Source organism: Lissotriton vulgaris, chromosome 12 (assembly GCF_964263255.1).
Source record: "Lissotriton vulgaris chromosome 12, aLisVul1.2, whole genome shotgun sequence".
NCBI lineage: Eukaryota > Metazoa > Chordata > Amphibia > Caudata > Salamandridae > Lissotriton > Lissotriton vulgaris.
Window position 1 is genome coordinate 503984013 of NC_141700.1, and position 22247 is coordinate 504006259.

The window sequence follows — 22247 nt, forward strand, 5'->3', positions numbered from 1 at the left end:
TTCCCCCATGTGCAGTCCTATCTGCTAATGAACCAACTGCGGCATCTCAATATACTTCATACAGAATACATCAAGAGGCATTAGGTAAGTCAACTTTATCAGGAAGCCTGATGGGTCTTTAGATGATGCACATGCAGTTTGTTTCATTTCATTCACATCATATTTCAAAGTTAATTTGTTCAAACATCGACAAATTCAGGATTCAAGGTATGGACACCCTAGTAAAAAAAAATCAAAGCAGCCCGAAGCCTACTGCTTTTGTTTCTGAGTAAAACAACCATTGATATGATGGCAACATATCTTGAAAAAGCTGTAAAAGATCCACACGTAACTAGGGATTGCCTCCAAAAAACACCCTCTGGGGAGGGGTACGATTTTGGCACATTCCCACGGAATGCATCAAAAACCATGGGTTGCATGGGAACACCCACCAGAACGCCTCTCTTGCACAGAGTAAGGCAACGCAGTTATTTGTGCTGCGTTGCCTTACTCCAGATTTAAGAAGCCATTCAAAGCTACGCAATGTGGCTTTGCGTGGCTTCATAAATCTGACTTAGAGGATTGCGTCATGCATGAACTACTTTGCATGGTGCAAACGTGACACAAGCCTATCATAAATATGCCCTTTAGTCAATAGTATAAATGTACTCATTATTAAACAGAAATCCATTTTCCGCTGCGCAGCCAGAGAAAGTTTGATTGATATATATTAGTAAGCATTGAACATTGGTCAGTGCTAAACGACTGTGGGGTGTATTTACGGTCGATAGTGACGATGATCCATTGCTTGTCTGGCTAAATCTACCTAAACCAGTGTCAGTCTAGTGAGCTGGAAGCCGTGAACATAGGCACAGACTTTATACCTAACCTGAAAACAAGTAAATGGCAACTCAATTATTCAAAAACAATGATCTCTAGCGTCCTTTCATAATGTTATACAGAAAAAAGATGGTCTAGGCCTTTGGAGACTTTGGAGTTCCAGGATTTGAGAAGTGGTTTGGTTGCTAAACCTAAAGGCACCGACTACTGGTCAAGTGTTCCTAATATTGACGCCCTTGATGAGTAGACTTATTCAGCTACTCAAAGGTAGATAGAGTATTAGCCTCTTTTAAGCAGGGAAAAATGCCAAGTTTGGACAAAGTGTTGGGGATCTTTACAAGTATGATCCTGACCAGGGAAATAACTCTTCTGTGTCACTTTTAAAGAGCCTCAGGATAACGTGAGGGAGACTGATCCTCCAGAGGCTCCAGGAAGTAGCAGATTACCAAGGATTCTGACTCCCACTCAGACTGGGTTTAGCAAGGGTTTGGTGACAACAGACCAAGCGTTAAACCTTCAGTCCCTTATTATGCAATATGCCTAGCTTAAAAGGGACCTTTTGCCAAGTATTTCTCAATTTGAAAAGTGCTCTTGAAGTTGTAGACCGACCCGTTTAATTGAAACTATGAAAAGCATGGGGTTTGATCTGGGCCAAGTCGAATTTATCAGATTATTACATTTAAATAGCTTGTTTGCGCTTTCTGTCACCGGTAGATCTTTTCCGGATCTTAATAGGAACTTTAATAAATTACACAATCAATGGTGCAATAAATGATGAAGGAAGTGCCTGTAAAATGATCAGGGCCTTGTGGCATTGTCTCAAGTTGGCCGCCCGTAGAATTGGTAACAAGTATCTCCTCCTCTGACCTATATCAAATTTACAGAGTAAAATAAAGCCCCGTGTGCTCTGAACACAGGGCTGGGCGGAGACGACATGGAAGGTATGGACGTGCAAGTAGAATGCCCTTCCGGGCTGCGTCCCAACGTCGCAGTGACTCTTGAACCGGAGTCAGGGTGCTCAACCGGTGCTGACTGCAAACCTGCCGGCAAAGTGCCGATCTGAGCCCCTATCCCCTCTATGGGGCCCGAAGGCATGCCAGGGAGAGGGGGTGACCCAAGGATGGCTAGTAAGGCCAGGGAATAGGCCTCCATCAGGGCCCGAGTCGCCCCAGTACAAGGAAATGGCGGGTAAGTGGGGATCGACTCCTGAGGGCCCGCGTCCGGCGAAGATGGGGAGTATCGGGCCCCGCCATCTCTTGAGGGCGGCGACCTCTGCGACTTCTTTTTCTTGTGCTTACCTGCAGCAGGAGAGCTACATCTGCAGGAACGACTCCGCGACCTGTCTCGAACCAATCCACCTGCACGAGAAGGAGACCCGCGGCGCAAGGACTCTGAACGGGACATCCGGGCAGACAGCAACTTCATGCAATGTTCCAGCAGGGACTTTGGCATCAGCCGGTGGCAGGCGTCGCACTCCTCGGAGTCGTGGTGCTCTCCCAAGCACCACATACAGAGTGTGTGTGGATCCGTCGCCGACATCTGCTGAGTACAGGATTCACACGCTTTGAAGCCCAAAGGCATCATACACTGTTCCCGGACGCCAAAAGGCATTGAGAAAGCCTGAAAAATAAAAACAGGCCGGAGGAACCTGCTTCTCCGGATCCGCGTCGGGACGCGGAAAAGAAGGAAAACTGACGTCAGCACTCCGGGGGGGTCTTATATGGCTCCATTGACATCACTTCTGTGGACGACGTCAGGACGGAGAGCCGGGCGACGCCAACCCCCTGGCGGGCAGAGATACTGCGGGGGAAAAGGCTTTCCGGATTCAGCCTGACGCCTGGGGGATATTCTCAGTTAAGGAATCTGCAGCTAGACAGTGTCTCTAGCAGATACATCTTTACCGAAGGTAAGTAACTCGTTCTTTTGTACCCGTGACCATCTGACTGATCCATTACTAGGTGGTACACTAGAATAAGCCTGAAACAAGTCAAGTAAAACCTTGCTGGGGTACTCATCATATTCATATGGCGAGGCTCAATGACACAAGAGGTGGAAATAATGGCAGGTGTCTACTTACTTGACTGACACACAACGAACTCTTGTATGTTTTTTCAATATATCTCTAGATGATTGATTTAATAGATCTAGATTAGTAAAAAAAAAATCTCCCACCACCAAATTAGTAAAAGAACTCTAAGTAATGTAGCCACAGGATTGTAAGGCTTTTGTCTAATAACAGTAAGTCCTTCATTATAGTTAACCCACTCCTGGCTTGTCCCATACTGCCACCCATAGTAGCAAAGGTTTAAGCTTTAAAACATCCTTTACATATGGTACCCCCAGTACCTTGTGAAATATAAAAAACAGAGCATGACTTTGAGGTGGCCAGTAACTTCTTTAAATAATTGCCGTTTGGTCTTCTGAAATTTGCAGGAGTTGGTTACCCCATATTCTGCCCTATAAGTCTCCACTGAGATACATTTATTGATCGAATAAAGTATATTGATTGACATTTAGATTTACTCAACTTCAACATCTGGAGAAGAGGTTTTTGGCCCAATTTAGCAACAAATCTAAACATTGTTTTAATTGCTCTGTTGAATTGCTGGTTTCCGGCATTAATTGCATGGTCCCATGCTAAAATGATATTGAAAGTGAGCCCTAGATAATTAAAAAAAGGTGAGAGTGTTCAATATAGAGCCACTAATATGGTATGTCCTTGGTTTAGACATGTTTGTGCCACATCTTATCACGTACACTTTGGACAGGTTTGTTGACAGCCCTAGATTACCCATCAACAAATTAAAAGAATCATATAATTTTTGCAGCCCTTTTGGGGTTCTGGTCAGTAGTACCACGTCATGTGCATAAAGCATTACAGGCATAGATCTTATATCAACCTGGGGGAAGTCTCCTCCTTGCTGCAGAGGAAAGTTCTCTAAGTGATTTATATAAAGAGAGAACAAAAATGGGGCCTATAATGACCCTTGGAGGGAAAAAATCAATTAGATGTATGTACAATGATTCAGTTAACCCCTTCCATGCTCATGACAAGCTCAGCTCGTCATGCGGCACAGTGGAGCTGTGCTTATGACGAGCTGAGCTCGTCATGAACAATGGGGTACGATGAGGATCAGCACAGGAGGGGAAAACCATTAGCAGCCAAGGTGTTAATTCCCCAATTTGGCCATAATGGATCCTAGCTTAGACTTCCCTGAGCATCTCATCCAATAAGTTAATAAATGGACCCACAATCCCCATCTCTAACATTATCCCCATAGTTTTGATCTATCACATTTTCAAATTCAAATTCAAGTTTATTGTTTGGTTACTTAAAATCATAACAAAAATGTTAAGACCATATAACTCACCTATACATGTGTTAATTTAAAAAGGAGCAAAGAGGAACTTTGATTTGTACAACAGTAGTGCAATAGATTAACAATAAAATTAGATAACATTTAAAAATTGTCGGAATATGCATTTATCTTTTACAGATCAAGCTCATTAAGTAACATGGCAGTCACGGAATGGTTTTAAAAAGATTTAAAAGAGGGGAACAAGTCAATGTGACAGCTGGTTTTAAAATGCTGAACACAGTGTCCATGTGGACCTTGCTGGAAGGGGCCGGTGGCTGCTTGAGTTTTTATTTCAGGATGATATCTGGACCAACTGGCGAAAGGATTGCTGCCTTTTCTTTCCCCAACATTTTTGCAGCTCTGGCAACAAATTTGGTAAACCGAATGTTCAGCTTTATATTTTCCTGGTTCATAGGTGCCATTATTGCCTGGTGACATGTACGAGTGCCTAATTTAATCCACTCCGCTTTCAATAGGGTCCTTCTGTCATGTAACAGAGCGGGACATGCCCAGGCTATATGTTCCAGGCTTTCGGAGTGGTAGCCACATTCCCTACATTCGATTTTGTGATTAAGGCGCCGCCGTTGTGATAGATGTTTTAAAAAGGGCCATTCGCCTTACCTTAGGGCCATAAATTTGATCTTCCAGAAGATTGAGTAAGTACTTGATAGGTAGGATGACTCAATTTCCGGTTTATAGTCTGAGACGACGGCCCAAGCGTGCTTCCTTCTGGATAGTTTTGCCCTGTCAGAGTGGAAGGACCAGGATCGAACGCTTCGCTTGATTACGCTCTTTAATGCCTGTTATGAGGGGTTTGATCCCCAGTATTCCTGGGGCTCCGAGGAGCTGGAGGGATTGGTCCAAGTGGTACCGATGTTTGTGGCTGGAGGCAGTGGTCAATATTTTGTTACAGAGTTTGATCTCAAGACTATTTTCCCTGGAATTACGCAGTTTGTTGCAGAACTTAATGAAAGCACCAGCCTCGACAACTTTATGGTCTAGCAGACCGAGTTCTAGTCTGATTTGTGCCGGAGATGAAGACCTCGGTAAACGCCATGCTCGCTTGAAGATTCTGGTGATTGATTTATTAAGTACGATATTTGCTGAGCCCATCATAATCTCGTGGCCATGTGATAGAGAATTTTTGATCTTGGCCTTCATCACCTTGAGCAGAGGGGTTAGCCTTGGTCCTAGTAGGTGTTTTGAGAGTTTTGCCGACGCAACCTCCAGAGACAGTGCCTTGGCCTTGATGGTGTCTTTTTGTTTGGTGAAAGTAGCTCTGGACTCAAGAAAAATTCCTAAATATTTGTAGTGTGGCACTGTGTCGATGCTTTTGTTATTAAAGAACCACCTGCTTTTCTGATGCTTCTGTTTGCTAAAATGAATTATTTTTGTTTTTGACAGGTTCAATTCAAGGGCGTTTTCAGATGTATAAGCTAGAAGTTTGTCAAGAAGCCTCTGCAAACCAACCTTTGTGTGACTCAATAACACGAGGTCGTCGGTGTATAGCAGGTTGCTGATGCGGGTCCTGTCCAATTGGGGCGGATGGGAGTTGGCCTTGTCAAGTATGGGGGATAGGTCAGAAATAAATAGGTTAAAAAGAAGGGGCGCCAAAACGCATCCTTGTTTGACGCCACTTCCTGTTTGAGACATGGGACCCGTCGCCCAACTTAAACCTTATCCAGGTCTGTGTGTGGAGTTGGATGATAGCTTGTAGGAGGGCCGGCGGTATACCTCAGCGCACCAATTTTTGCCATAGGTGGCCGCGTGGCATTCGGTCGAAAGCCGCCTTAAAGTCAACAAAGAAGCAATATAGTTGCATACGACGGACGTCGGCCTTCTCCATTAATACAGATAATGCGAGTAAGTTGCTGGTTGTGCCTGACTTAGCTACAAATCCGGTCTGGTTGAAGGGAAGACGCTGTGTTAATTCAACCCATGATGTCAGTTCTTCTAGTAGGATACTGGCATAATATTTGGATTCAATGTCAAGGAGAGCGATCATTCTATAATTTTTTGGGTCGTTTCTTTTACCACTTTTGTAGATGGGATGAATGATGTCACCTTTTCAAGAATCCGGGATGTGATCATTAAGCTTGCAGTGTAAGAATAGGGGTGCGAGGAGACCTGACCATAACGTTTCATCTGATTTGAACAAGGCCTGAGGTAGTCCGTTGGGGCTGGGTGCTCCGTCTAACCTGCCCTTCCTGATAATCCGGGCGATGTTGTTTATTAAAATTCCATCAGTCGACAGTGTTCCTGGGGTGGAGTTGTTTCATGACTCCTCGAGGGATGGTGTATCCATGACACCTTCAGCCTTGGTAGTAGGCCCAGTGTTTCCTGAGGAATAATCATCCGTGGATAATGGCCTGGATTTGAATGTCAATTGAAGACTAGGGGGCTCTTGCCCACATGAATTTTCTCTGAAGTGGTTGAATAGAAACTTAGTCCAATCGTCTGCACATATGTTTGCGGTGGTGAATCCTCTGCCTCCTAGCGGGCCTCTGTTCACAAGGGTCCAAAATAACTTTGTGTTGGACTGTTTGCTGGCATGGACTAACTTCATCCAGAATTTGTCTGACGCTTACTGTTTGTCTCTATGGACAGATGCCTTAAATGCTTTTTGAGCTTGTTTGTAACGATTGAATAAAATTACGTTTCCAGGGCTTATTCTAGTCCAGCGCAAAGCAGCATTTCTTTGTGTTTTTAGCGTTTTTGTTGCGCAAGAAATCCGGGGTTGAGGTGGATCTAGCCGGGAAAGGGATTTAGTCGGGTATTCATTTAATAAACTGTTCACAAATGCTTCCCATCCGATGATAATAGGCACGTCTGTTTCACCTTTTGAACATAGAAAATTACCGCATTTCTCCATGACTGTAGGGACAACACTTGACGTCCATTTCATTCATCTTAGATTCTCCGTGTAACAGTCTGATGTAGTGTGAGCAAGTGCGTGATGGTGAGGGATAATGTTATTGTTTGGGGTCGATGATCACTTCCCCCAGTGCTGCGATGTGATGGCACTCAATTAGGGTGAACATTTCGCTGTTTGCCTATGTGAAGTCCAGAAATGAGTGGGATCGCCCGTTAATTCTTGTCCAGGCCGGAGGGGTATCTGTGGATGAGCGACCATTTATTATTATTTAGCCTACTTTGCTGAGTTAAAGAACTGCGTATTCGCCCAGTTTGGATGGTCTAAGACCGGGCGGTAATGTTTGTGTGGCGAGATGTGGGGGGACCGCTGGGAAGGTGATTCCTAAGCCTTCAAACTGGTCGTAGAAAAGGTTGGTGTTAAAATCTCCAGAGATTAGACATGGTTTACTGCTGTATGTGCTTAAGATGTTACATAGGATTTCAATCAGGCGGTCCAGTTTGGATTTTTTCTCGCTAGGGCATGGAGAGATGTAGACATTTAGCAATAGTAGCTTGTTCTCTGAAGGAAGATTGTCGGCCAAGATGCCAGTGACCTTGTCAAGATCAAATTTTAGGTGTCTAATACGAACTGACAATCTAGAGGCCACGTAAATAGACAGCCCGTCACGCTGTCTGCCATACTTGCTCTGCCTTGTGGCTGGCAGTGTAAATTCCAGATACCCTTCGAGTGGGTTGCTTGCTGATAGCCAGGTTTCCTGGAGAAACATGATGTCGTGTTTTTTGAAGAATCTGACTGTGTACGGAGATTGCAGTTTTGACAAAAGCCCGTTGATGTTACGGGAGCAGATTGTTAGACTGTGTTCTGTGTTATTTCAATTGGTCCTGCTTTGGGAAAGGGCTGCTGGCAGCCATGACCAATCTGTGCTTCTGGTGGTTTGCTGAACTTCACTGCACTCATCGTTGGCTACTAAGGAGCGACTTCTGGCTGACTTTAAAATTGAAAAAGGGATATGGCTTGTGCTTAAAACTGAGGCCTTGCTGGGAGCAAGTATTGAATGATATCGGGGAACTCGGGGCATTCCCCAGTTTTTTAATTGATCAGCTTTTGATTGAACCAGTTCCCTTATGGCTTTAGATGCTAATGTTATTAAGGTTCATTGTCCCATGTGGGGGCCAGTGGTGGGTTTGAATTCAATGGCAAGGATGTCTTTTGATTCCAGTTTGCACAGATCTGGGTTTGATTTGAAGAGCCGGATTATGTTCCCTCAGTTTAATATGTTGTGCGGGCCTTGAGAGGTGTACTCTGGTGTTAACAGTAGTTTAGTTTCGTTGGAGTCTATGGCCAGAGTTTGTATGTCAGCGGGTGTGGACTTGGATAACGTAAACTTGCCTACTAACGATCGTTCAAAGGTTGATATCCGCTGCTTGAGGGGGGCTTGCTCACTTGCTTGGTTAACTGGTGCTGAAGTAAAAACTGTTTTGCACGTGCTTGCCAAAGGAGGTATACTGGGTTGGATTGCCGGAACTTATGATTCGCTTCTTTGGCGAGGTTAACTGCACTATGTGAGCCTTGGATGATAATCGTCATGGAGTAGGGAAGACGATTCGGCTGATGGTAGAAGCTTTGTGGGCAGCGTCGTTGCAACCGGCCTGGTGACTCTTATTTGCGCCTCATTTATTTGTAATTGCTTTCTTTCATTAACTCCAGTTTTGTCCTGGGTTTGGGGAGTGCCTTGAAGCTTGTGATGACTCCGTTTTTATTGAGCATTTTGGTTGTAGAAGTCCTTTTTGGGGTGTTCGGAGCTGGGCTACTTTCATCTGACCGGAGGAGACAGAGGGCACTGTGCTCAATACCTGTGCTGTCGCTAATTTGTTGTTTGTGAAATAATTACAAATTGTTTTTTTGGGTGCTTCTATGAGCCTTTTACGGGATTTCCAAAGTCTTTTTTCCCGCTTTGATAATTGGTGAGCAGGTGACTGGGGTGATTTGTCGTTAGTTATTGAATCGGTAGGAGCGATGGACACTGCTGTTGCTTTAGACGATGGTGATGAAACCAGTGGTGGATTGTCGAGTGTATGCTCCTGAGTAGAACATTTGCCGTGGGGTGGGACCAGTGACGCAGAATCAGGATGCCTGGACTCTGGGATCCTCTGAATTTCTGTTAGAACAGATTACAGAAATTGGGGCAATGAGGATAAGGAGTCAATGATGGGAGAGCAACAGCATACTGATTGGACTAGTTGCACTTGTGATTGGGCCTTGATTATCAGCGAATTAAGCGCCTCCATTGTTTGGCCTATTCCTAAGGTGTACACGGCAAGATTATTTAATAAATCTACCTTGTTGATCCATTTTGTCTGAGTGATAATTCAGTGCTGACACTGTAGAATGGAGGGTTCGGAGGAGTTGTAACTAGAGCGCATTTAGATCACGGGATGCAGGGCTAACAGGTAATCTGTTGGGTTCTTTGGTGAAGAAGGATAAGTCCAGGTGAGTGTTGGGAATTGTGCTGTTGCCCCAGCCTGTATTGATCTTTTGTTGACAGCTATTAGCAGTTGGTGATGACGTTGGGGGGTTACTTGGTTGCTTGTTTGCCCTGGTTGCTCCTTGCGGGGTAAACACAGACCTTTATCGCTGGCGCATGCGTGGAGCATGGGCTGAACCAGTCTTTGATGCTGGAGTGGGACTGAGAGTCAAAGCGAAGCCGTTGCGGCAGGAGGCTGAGGTATGATGAGTGAGGTTGATCTTAGCTTCGAGGAGGATACGGAGCTTCTAAAATAGTCCCTCAAAGACATTTCTTCCAATGACGAAACTGGAAGGGCTAGAAATCTCAAGTGTGTATCTTTGCGGGTTTGATTTTCCTTGGGCACAGCGGCTCCACCCGCTCCGCTTATTGTTTGATGGACGGGGGGAGGCTGGACTTGGAATGTGGACTGGGAGGGTTGGGATTTGAATGAAATATCCGAAACTGTGTCTGTAGCTGTTTCTGTAGCAGTACCCTGTTGCAACTGTAAATCGTTAGATTTTGCCGGGATAATCGAGTGACAATTGCTCTGCTGCCATTTCGTTTGAAGCCTTCTTTTCAATATCTTTTTTTGAAGGATTAGATGGAGCTTTCCTAGTTTTCCAGGATCTCATCGCTGGGGGACGTTGGGGTAAGGATTAAAGATGATCCTCGTTCGCCTCTACTGACCCAGCTACTCTCTGCTTAAGATGATCTGTGCGCCAGAGGTTATCTCCCAGGGGGGTCGTGGCTCAGTTATACCGCACGGGGGGCAAACAGTTGATTAATTTCCTTTGCTGGTTATAATGAATTGGTAGCTGCTCAGATAAAGCGATGGTTGGTACTTTTGTTTGATTTAGTTTGGTTAGACTGTGTTTTAGGAGCGCTTGTTGAGAAGCACTGTTTAATTGATGCTGATTAAACTCGCGACCGTACTCTTATGGTTGAAATTTAAGGCTGACCAGGTGAATGGTAGGTGATCGGGTGAATGCTCCTTAGGGGTTGATGTAGATTGTGTCTTGGTCAGCCTGAAGTGCAGCGGGCGCGTAAAAGTACTTGAAACCCCGTGCAAGGCCAACGTTGACTCCGACGCCAGGCCAGCACCACAGCTGGGCACGGCGGGATTCACCAGGGTCCTTGCTGTTGCTGAGGAGATTCTCACCGCTGCACCCACTACCCCTGCTGATGCCGTTAGGAGGGCCGTGAAATGCTGTGGAGGTTCTGCTGGGAGGCTACCATGATTGGGCAGTTCTAGAGGCACTGCCTGCCCTGCCTCGCCTCGCACAGCTCCTGGCACAGCTCCTGGGCTCCTGAGCTTGCTGCTTGGGACTTATAACTGTGACTTATGGCAGGGGGGGGCTTTTGTGATTCCAAGCTCCTTGCACCCTAGCGATGGGGGTATCTCGTATGTCTTATGTATTATGGCTTGTGGCTTAGCTCCTGCTGCTGTGAGTGCTTATGGCTTATGCTTATACTCAAGCAACTCCTGCTGCTGTGGGTGCCTCCTTCCGTTGGGGGGACTCCGCTTCAAAAATTAACTTAATTTGGTTTGTCACAACCTTAAAGTATACATGTATAAAAATGACCATCAGTATAAAAACAAGATAACATTTGTATTTTTTTTAAATTTACAAAGCCTAAAAAGATCGCCCAAGTTTATTCTGTTTCACATTTCGTGAGTAAAGTCTCTACCAGAGTCATGAATTTTACTCCACGGCATATGAGGATGTTCGATGACGCGCCCAACCAGCTAGTGACCGCCTGCCTGCAGGTGCGAATTCTTAAAACGTTTAGGATTGATTTCAATAAATATCTTCTTTCGTTTTTTACTGTCTCGCACGTGCACATTAGATGGTACAAACTTTCTGTGTGGTACCCACAAAGGCGGCATGTCTTTTCTTGCTGTTTGCTTTTCCATGTTGGAATAAAATCTTTTGAGCAATGATCACCCAGTCTATATGCCATGAATTTTATTTTTAGCGATAGCCGAAAGTGCGCTTCAAGGTAAAGTTGTGGTTTTAATCTTTTGTATGAGTTGATTACGGACCAAGCATGACGGCGTTTGGCTAAAATTCTTTTGTCTTCTATCAAGGATAGTGACTTTGTATTTAGTTTGCAAACTTTGTTGAACGATGTTCGTTCCAAATGGCTGTTCCAAACCTCCTCGATTTTTAGTGACTCCAGGGCAGTTCCCAAATAAGTGCCCCAAGTGTTTGGTTCTTTTTCTTCATATTGTTTCTTAATTTCCAGCCAGCATAGGTTGTTTAGTGATCCTGTTTCTGATGCTCTAAGTTTCCCACACCATTTTGCAAAGATTGCTTTCCTCTGGTAGATTTGATTTTGTAATCCAAATTCCAGGCGTATTTGTGCTGGGGACGATCCTTTAAAAAGATTAAATACAGATTTATATACACTAATCTGTAATTTATTTAGGATGTCGATTTCTTTCCCGTGCCATATTTCCAACCCATAAGACAAGGTAGGTAACAGTTGGGCTGCCATGACCTTTAGAAGATGACTGTATGAGGGGCATTGAATTTTCTTTTGGAGTAGTTTATAGGCGAAGGTCAACGGTTGTGCTTTAGCTGTGATATCTCGTTTTTGTTCCACCATGGACATGTTTCTGCACAGTTTGATACCCAAATATTTACATGTGGTTGTCTCCTCAATTTGAATGTTCTTTGCATACCATCTAAAAGATCCTTTGCTCGGGCCCGCCACTCTCACGACCTTTGTTTTTTTTATTGTTGAGTTCCAAACCTACTAGGTCGAAGTACTCTGTTAATTTGTTTATGACCCTTTGTAGCCCTATCGGTGTGTGACTTAAAACCACAATATCATCTGCATATTGCAGACACTGAATTGATTCATTTGCCAGTTTCGGGGGGTGACCATTTGCCTGTAGCAGGTAACTGTTTAGGTATGCTAGATACACATTAAATAAACTTGGAGAGAGCACATAGCCCTGTTTAAGTCAATTTCTTATATTTGTTTGTTGTGATATCCTTCTCCCATCTCCAAGTTTTACTTTGGCCCATGTTTCGCTGTATAAGGCGATTATTATGTCTATTAGTTTCTGAGGGAGCTCCCAAGATTCTAGCTTTTTCCACAGCCGGTCTTTTGGCACTCTGTCGAACGCAGATTTTAGATCGATATAGCATGCCAGAAGACCTGCCTTCTTTTTTTCTGCTCTTTCTATTAACAAAGATAGGACGGTGAGGTTTGTAGTGCATCCCATGCCTTCTCTAAAACCCGTTTGGAACTTTGGGACTATTTTGTTTTTATTTATCCATTCCTGTAGATGGCGTAATATACATGAGGAAAAAAGTTTTGCCTCTACGTCGATGAGGGCTATCAGCCTGTAGTTCCCGGGTTCCAATCTGCTCCCTTTTTTATAAATAGGGTGGAAGATGTTACCATACCAGGACTGTAGTATCTTTTTATCAGTGAAGAGTTGGTTGAAGAGTGGGGTAAGATAATTTGCCCAGAAGTCAGGGTCTTGTTTAAATAGGGCGTTTGGTAGCCCATTGGGGCCAGCTGCGCCTTCGGCTTTCAATTGTTTTATCAATAGATTCGTTTGTTTCACTGTTGTCAATGGGGATGGCTCCATAGGTGTCCCGTTTGGTGTTTCTTTTTCCCATTTGTCTTTTCCGTATGTTGCTACTTCATTTCCCACGTCCTTTCCCTTGCTTGTTTCCTTCCTTGATTCTGTGCACGGAGGATGCAACGTATGGTTGTTGTATAGGGTGTCTATGTGTTTCAGCCATGAGGTTTCACTTATTCCTATGTTTTGCTGCACACCAGGTCCTTTTGATAATTTGTTGATTAGGCCCCAGAATTCACTGCTATTTGGGAGTTTACTTGTCCTTAGCAGGTCTACCCATATTTTCCCCCTGTATAGCCTTTTTGCATTTCCACAATCTTTTTTATATTCTTTCCGCATGTTCTGTAACACGCTATTGTCTATAACCACTCCCTGTCTGTTTATTGCGGCCTTATGTCTTAATTCTTTAGCAATTTCCTTTTTTGTCTCTTAGGTTTGTGGTATACCATGGCAGTTTGTGGGCGTCATATGCATGTTTCGCTGTTGGCTTTGCCGGAAATTTTTCTAGCAAAAGTGTATGTAGATTTTCCCAATTTTTTGCAAGCAAGTGAAGTTCCGGTGTCGGTGTATTTTCTACTTGCATATACACTGTTTCCATTATCGTGTTTGTTATGGCGCCTCTCCATTTGAGTTTCCTTAAATTGTAAACTTCCGGGATTATAGCTATTGACGCAATACTAGCTTTTTGTAGGGAGTTTAAGTTCAGTATAGTTTCTTGCGGGAAGTGGTCGCTTTCAGGTCGTATTATGATGCCAAAATGATTAACCAGTTGTATGAACTCTTTACTAATTAATGTGTAATTTATTATGGATTTTTTATTTCCGCACATGTAAGTTATTTTTGCAGGTTGGTCACCCTTTATATTTCCGTTTAGCGTCATTAGGCCCAATGATTCCAGTTCGTTCCTTATTGTTTGAATTTTGCATTTGTTATTCTTTACTCTTGTTAAGTTACTGTTGAAATCACCTGTAAAAGCATCCCGTAGAATTGATGAGTTATTTGTAATATTTTTATTAAATTTAGAAGTTCTAACAGTTTATTGATTTTTGTGGTCCTCTCAGGGTGAATGTAGACATTTAAAATCAGTAACTTCCACCCATCTTCTATTGTTGATTGATTGTTTTCTAACTTTGTGATTTGTATCCAATTTACCCCTGAGTCCATTATCTCTGCCTTCCACTTGAACGTGTTTGTTATAAATGTGGACAAACCCCCCCTTGGATGACCATATTTTGCTATTTTTTCCGCCATCACATGGTGTTCCTCATATCCGGCGATTTGTCTGTGGGTAACATTCCATGTTTCTTGCAAGAGAATTATGTCGAAAGAACCCAGGAAGGCAATTGTCTCACGATCTTGTTCCATGTCTTTAAAACCATGAACATTCCAAGAGCAGATTCTTATTTTCTTTCCACTTTCTTTCGATCCACGATATTTCTTGCTCGCTTTTTTCCTTCTGAACTGCTTCCATCAGGATCGATGCGAATTCAATACTTGTGGGATCCAGGACCAGTCCTGGTCTACATCTGGTCGATGGTTTAGTAGTCCTGGTTTTGTACTGGTAGACACAGGTTCTCTCCTTATATGTTGGGTGATTGTCTCATTTCTTGCTCCTCTTAAAATGGAAGATGTTTTTACTTTTATATTTGTTGCTAGGGGGGCCGTGCTGTTTAATAGTGGGTATGGATACTTTATTGGAGTGGGATATTCAAGTGTTATGCCCCATGCCTCAAAGTCAGATCTTGTGGAAAAGATAAGGTCCATTGTCTCCTTTGATGCCCATGTGGTACTACTTATTTCACAGTCAGGGTCCTTATTCGTTTGAACAAACTCTACTGCTATGAGTTCGTTGGTTGTTATTTTCCTTAGTTTCGGAATCTCTTTGAATAGCCTTAGTATATTCCCCCGGTTCAGCGTGTCCATATTACCTTTTGTCGAGTATTCTGGCTTGAATAGTAATTTATGACCTGTCTCTATGAGAACTGTTTGGGCTTTCTGAGTCCGACTGGGTTCACTTCTTTCCTCTGTTTGGTCACGGTGGGTGACTTGCCTTAGGAGTTTAACACTGGATATTTCTACTGGATTCGATCTTGGTGATGACTCCGCTTCTTTGTGGTACCATGGTGCTGGTTCAACTGGCCTAGGCGTTGAAGTCATCCTCTCAAAATACCTTTGAGTTGCCTGCTGGGGGGCATTATTTGCCCCCTCATAGTTTCCAACGTGATTGTTAATTTGGTATTCATGCTCATTGATTGCTCTAATTGCTCTGTTTGAGTTTTGTGTTTAATTTCTTTTTCAGATTGATTAGATTTGATTCTGTCGCATTCCCCTATAGGCAACTTTTGCTTGTCTTGCGTTTTAGGTTCTTGGAGATTTTCTTGTATTTGCACTTTTACCTGTGGTAATTGTTGTTTATTTCCCAAACCACCTTGTGGTTTTGCTGGATCACCCACTATTCTTTTTGTTTTATTTGCTGAATTTATTTTTGTGATTCCATCGTCTTTTGGAATTCGTTTGGTGTTAGGCATTGTCTTTGCATACTTTTGAGTTTTTTGGCTGTTCAGTGTTTTCTTCTGTGTAAGTCTCTTGGTTTATTGCTTCTATTATGTCTGATTCTTCTCTCTGATCTATTGAACTCTTATTTCTTCTTTGTGCAAATATAGGATAATTTTTACTTTCTTGTTTGGTTTTGGAAGCATTCTTCCTGGCTTTCCGTGCTCATTTACGTTGTCTTTTGGATTGAGTTTCAGTTATGACCGCTGACGTATGTGTTTTACTTTCGTCTTGACCTTTTTCGTTTGTTTCCCTTTCTTCAGGTAAAATTTATTTTTCAATGAATGAACTTTTACCTTTTTGCTTTTTGGTCTTTAACACTTCGCTCTTTGTTTCTTGAAATGAGGTTTCTCCAAATGTCCTTGTTGTGCGTGTCACACGTAGGATTTCTGACAAGATAGCTGGTAAAGTGGCCAGTTTATCGATTGCTCTATGTCCTTGCTTTTTCCCCTCTGATTCCACTGATTTTTGTGTGTTTACCTCTAGCATCTTCAGCAGTTCTTCTTCCTCGAAAATTGAGAAAGATCTTGTCCAGTTTATCTTGTATGTATTCCCTTTAGGATTCGCTTGACATCCAATTTGGCTTTGATCATTTTTTAAAGTTAGGCTATTTCCCTTTTCTTCCATGTTTATCTTGTCCGGTGTGGACATAAGTTGGCAGATCGGTGCATGGATCTGAGCTGTTGTTTCTAACAACCAGTTTTTAATCGTTGATTTTTCTCCGGGCTGTGTACTCTTGCTGCCTTCCAATTCCTTTCTTTGGTTATGTATAGACTGATTTTCTCGCCGTACCAGCCCTTTTCCTTCCCCTTTACTTGGTGTGATTAAGTTTATTGGTTTTAATGGGCTTTGTAAGCTTTTCTCTTCCGTTCTTGCGTATATTGCCGCCATTTGATCTTTTAGAAAATGAAATTTGTGCCTTATGTTTTTCTCCCTGAACTTGAAAGGTTCTGGAGTGGGGATAGGAATCAGGCTCTTTGGCTCCTTCCCGGCAGTCTCCTTTGTTTTGTTTTTGTTTGCTTGCTTACTTTGGTCTTTAGTAGCAGCTCTTTTCTTATGTTTGTGTATTGGTACCTGTCGAATTTTTCCTGACCTCATGGTCTTATTACAGTTTCTCAAAATGATTTCCTACTAGTGGCTGACTTGGGTTCCTAGATTTGAAACTTGTGCGTGGTATGGGATTTCCTTCCTGTGTGAGCGATATTTTGGCTGGCTCTAGCGTTTAGGCTGTCTGGGAGTCAGGCTAGAAAATGTCGATTTTCTTAAGTGACTCTCTAATGATGACTTTTCTGATGCCTCCTGATGTTAAGGTGATTTAAAACCCTGTTGTTTGCTTGCTCTGACGCACCAGCTCTGGGTGGGATCACACTGCACCTACTCTCTCTTTCACTCTACTCCTTCTGCCAGTACTGCTGTGGCTCCTTTGCCTCCTGAAATAGCCTTTTTTTCCTTATCTCTTGTCCCTGCGCCCTGTTCCCTGTGTTCGACTCAGGGAGACCTTTTCCCCCTTCTCCCCCTATCCAACAAACACACCAGACAAAACACCACGGCTTACTTCGCTCCAGGGGACCATCTGTGTAGTTGTTGGATGCATCGGTGCCCCTGTTCAGATTGCCTGTCTGCTCTTCAGGGCACCAGCCCACTGATTGTCGCAGACTAGCTGTTCAGTATGGCATCAGATGCGTGGCAGTGTGACGGTGACCTAATTTGAGCAGCTGCCGTCAGGAAAGGTAGCCGTTTCGGTAATGGTGGTGGACGTGGCTGAGGTGGTGGCGAAAGGTCAACTTTAGTGGTCGGACAATTTGGTAGGCAGAGATGGCGAGGCGAAGTGGCCAGCTCCAGATGTACGCCTCACCAATGAGGAGGTGATCCTTCCCAATGGAGATACTCCTTGTGTTTGTTTGTTTTTTGGCTGGAGCTTTGGCAGTGAGTGGTGGGGTTTTTGCTCTATGATCCAAAACTCCTGAGGGCTTCTCGGCCCTCTTTTGTTTTTGTTTGCCTCCTCTTGGAGCCCTTCCGCCTCTCAGCGGGCGAAAGCGGGAGGGGACAGACACATCTATGGTAGGGCCGGGTCGACTCTGCTGACTGATCTGGGCTGTATCCGTGGTTCTGTGGACTCTGTTTCTGCTCTGCCCTGTTCCACGGGGGCGCCCACCGGAGTTCAAGCCAGCTGCCCTCCTGCCCTCTTGCCACTGCAGACCGCAGCCCTGCTGCAAATCCTCCCGGGCGAGCTCTCAGGTTCTGGGCTCCCCCCGTGAGCTCCCAGCCTAGCCTGGCTCCCAGTACCACAGCACCACAGACCAGCAGCTCCGCTCCTGCTCAGCCCACTCAGCCCCGTGGAGTACAGCACGTCACACCACACATGAAGAGCACGGTCAGTGGCAAACACGGGGCCAGACAAAAGGACCAGGCGTGGGGTGAGCTTCTGCGGACTCCTGTAGGCTACGGTGGGCTTCCCATCAAAGGCTAACGGCTAACGGAGCAGGTGCGGCTCTGACTGACAGAGAGCCGGCAAGCCGGAGAGCAGGTGAGCTGGGGGCCCGTTTCTGCTCAAACCCGCTCGCCGCTCGGCTTTTGAGCGGGCTTCCCCGCAGGCAGGGCAGATAGGGCAGGGCAGGGCAGGGAAATCACGGCTTGGGGGTCAAATAGCCGGCGCGCCGGTAGCCCGTTTCTACAGCCCGTTTTCTGCAGCGGTGGCTCGTCCCGCTCACTGTTCGGCGTTCGGCGTTCTGTTGTTTCTGATTGCTGGCTTTTGCAACCCTCTTGCTCCCTCTAGCGGCACTCCACATCTCATCAATCAGTCAGCACTAGAGATACAACATTTACCAGAAAGCATTAACAGCAGGACATAGACATTTGGGGGGACTCGAGGTTCCTCCTATGAGCGGGCACTCACCCGCTTTGGGATGATCCCGCCGGAGAGAACAGCGGCTTCAGCAGCCGCCGTCGGCAGACTCTTCCTCCGCGCTTCCCCCTGTTGAGCAGTCCAACGGGGCGGATTCACACCCCACCTCCCCCCCCCCCCCCCGCAGCTCCGAGTTAGCTCGCTTGCCGGGGGCACAGCTTTTTAGGTCTCGGGCCTAGCGTCACACTGCGAAAGCTGCTTGAACCTGCCCCTCTTCTCCATTGGCTGGCTTCCTAAACGGAGGCCAGCCATTGGAGGAGAGGGACATCACTCGGTTCAAGCCCCGTCTTTTTGCGATTCGGGGGCCTGTTTTTTGCAGTTTTTTAGCCGTGACGTCATCCGTCACTCAACTGCTAAAAACACGCCCCCGAATCGCGAAAATGGCGGTGCTTTTGTTCTGGCATTTTGCCCCGACCGCTGCAGTCGCCGAGTCCTCCGCCCGTTGTTTTCGCCCTGCCCCCTTTTTCTCTCAATCCAGATATCTTGTTTCCTCTCTTCTTTCATGTGCCCCCCAGCACCTACCCATCTCTCTCTGTTGCCCACACCCCTCAACTGCCCTCGTTGTTTGACCTATGTTACCTTTCGTTCGCCCCCTCTTTCCTTCGCACCCAGCTTGCCCTTCTCTCTCCCCGCACCCACCCGTCCCTCTCTGTACTGCACAAGACGATGGCGGTGGCTCTGCTCCGCGTCTGACAGACAGTGCTGTACATTTGGCGCCTTAACCTACACACCTGCCGGGTTAGCAGCACCATCCCCCTCCTGGCTAACGCCGCCTCCCCAGCCATCCGAGACACCCCAGAATTCTAGAGAGCGTGGGGGGAGCTCGCATATCGCACATAGAGAATATTGCTCCGGAGGAAGCTGCAGCTGCAAAATGGCTGTTATACCAACTTGCAGATAAACGCAAAATCTGCTTTCCCACTCCTGAACAACCGACGGCTGTGCTGGGTGGTACTCACACCCTTCACGTCTGAGTACCAAGAGGCTGGAAACTGGCTATTTTCCAAAAGTCTCTCAATCTGCCGTAAAACACAGAGTCCCCCCACACCTCCATAAAACCCCATTCTCTCCACCAATCTATTTCCTCAGCCAATACTTCATGTGCAATACGCATTACAGAACCGGCAGGGGATGCGCTGCAGAACATCAGCGGGCTGCAGAACGCCTATTTAACCTCAAAGACCCAATAATCTGCCGACAAATACAAAATCAAACCCGCTGCCTTGCCTGTTACCCCTATGATATGTGCCCTCACCGACACTTTAATGATTAGCCCGCATTATTCAACGGATAGGGATAGTGGGCCGTTTGCAGAATATCTCGGGCCGCAACCCTGTTATTAGCCCACAAATCTCGTAATCTGTTGGCAGGTAGAAACCCACGCCACACCTCTAAATATGAGATGTCCAGCCTCGGTCCTCCGGGCATAGCTGGCTATAAACACCGCCCCTAGGGTCCTTTGCTTCTTTCTGCGGGTTGCAGAACGGCCATTGACCCCCAAAGTGGGCCTGTCTTCTGACAAAATAAAAACCTCAAACCTGCACCACCTAAAAAACCTTCTATCCCTCTGACCTGCCTCGCCCCCATTTCAGAGGATAGCTTCACGTCAGCTACCTCCCCCACAGGCCCCAGTAAGTCGATAAACACAAAAACAATTCCTCAGCCCGTTTGCAACACACGCCCCTCTGTGCCACATCGGCTAGTCTTGGTGAGCCCAGGGCCCCTGTGGGCTGAAAACGCCTCTTCCGTCCCCAACACTCACAATGGCCATATTTACCCAAAGTATAGTGTCACTCCCGCCAGTGTTCTCTTGAGAATTTTTGGGACCCCGGGCCAGGCATATGTTGGGCCCCTGTTCGGAGAAATCTTGTTTTTTCATGTTTCTGTTGCAACTTTCGAATTCGCCTCCCTTTCAGACGTTGCTAATTGCATACTTTCTTTTGTTATGATTGTCTTTGCTGACATGTATTAGCATCTTCAGTTTAACTCAGTTAATGAACTTTGATAAGTGCCAAGTGTTAGAATACCGATTCGCTGTGATGATACTTTGTCACAAACGAATATTAGTTCCGCGTATCTTCTCACAGAACAATCCGCACCTTCATCCTTGCCAGCACAGTTCGCAGCGTGTCAGAACAATCCGCACCTTCATCCTTGCTGGCACGGTTCGCAGCGTCTCAGAACAATCCGCACCTTCATCCTTGCCGGCATGGTTCGCAGCGTCTTAGAACAATCCGCACCTTCATCCTTGCCGGCACCGTTCGCACTGTGTATTGGAAAGTATACATTCTAGCTAGAAGAGCCTATTTTAACTTTGGTGTACTTTTATAAGGCCACAGAGTCCACAGAGAGGATTTCAAGGCAGGAAACAAACTGGGGATTTCTTAAAAAACACACACTACGAACGAACATCACGCAACATCCCAAGGTCCAGTTAATTTTGCTTAAAATTCTTCATCAACAGAATCGTATAACATTACGACTGCAAACTATCAAAGTATGGATTCACGTTTCCTGGTTAAAAAAAACCATGCATTTTAAAAGGGCATTTATTGAATACGTTTTTGATTGTATAGTAGAGTCTGTTCGTGCGTGTGCATGCACACGTGGATGTCATTGTCCAGCGATATGTTCAGAGCTGTAAGCACTTCCGAGCCCTTGTCCTCCAGGGGCCCATTGTGAAGGCAGATCTTTACACCTGCACTTGGGCAGCCGGAGGTTATCTGATGGGTCATGAGTTGCACTGACAGTAGCTGAATGCCCCAGTTGTCTTCCATTAGAAGCAGCGCGGGGATAGTCGGTGCCGGGGCGAAAGATGTCCCTGTGCAGGAGGTGAATGGTGAGTGGCGATGTAGACGTTGCGGGTTGAGTGGTGATGTAGGTGTTGCGGATTGAGTGGTGCTGTACGCGGTGGAGATTGAGTGGTGCTGTAGGCGTTGCGGGTTGAGTGGTGCTGTAGGCATTGCAGGTTGAGTGGTGCTGTAGGCGTTGCGGGTTGAGTGGTGCTGTAGGCGTTGCGGGTTGAGTGGTGCTGTAGGCGTTGTGGGTTGAGTGGTGCTGTACGCGGTGGGGATTGAGTGGTGCTGTAGGCGTTTCGGGTTGAGTGGTGCTCTAAGCTGTGGGGATTGAGTGGTGCTGTAGGCGTTGCGGGTTAAGTGGTGCTGTAGGCGTTGCGGGTTAAGTGGTGCTGTAGGCGTTGCGGGTTGAGTGGTGATGTAAGCATTGCGGGTTGAGTGGTGCTGTACGCGGTGGGGCTTGAGTGGTGCTGTAGGCGTTGCGGGTTGAGTGGTGCTGTAGGCGTTGCGGGTTGAGTGGTGCTGTAGGCGTTGCGGGTTGAGTGGTGCTGTAGGCGTTGCGGGTTGAGTGGTGCTGTAGGCGTTGCGGGTTGAGTGCTGCTGTACGCGTTGCGGATTGAGTGGTGCTGTAGGCATTGCGGGTTGAGTGGTGCTGTAAATGGTGTAGATTGAGTGGTGCTGTAGGTGTTGCGGGTTGAGTGGTGATGTAGGCTTTGCAGGTTGAGTGGTGATGTAGGTGTGGTGGGGATTGAGTGGTGCTGTAGGCATTGCGGGTTGAGTGGTGATGTAGGTGTTGCGGGTTGAGTGGTGCTGTACATGGTGGGGATTGGGCGG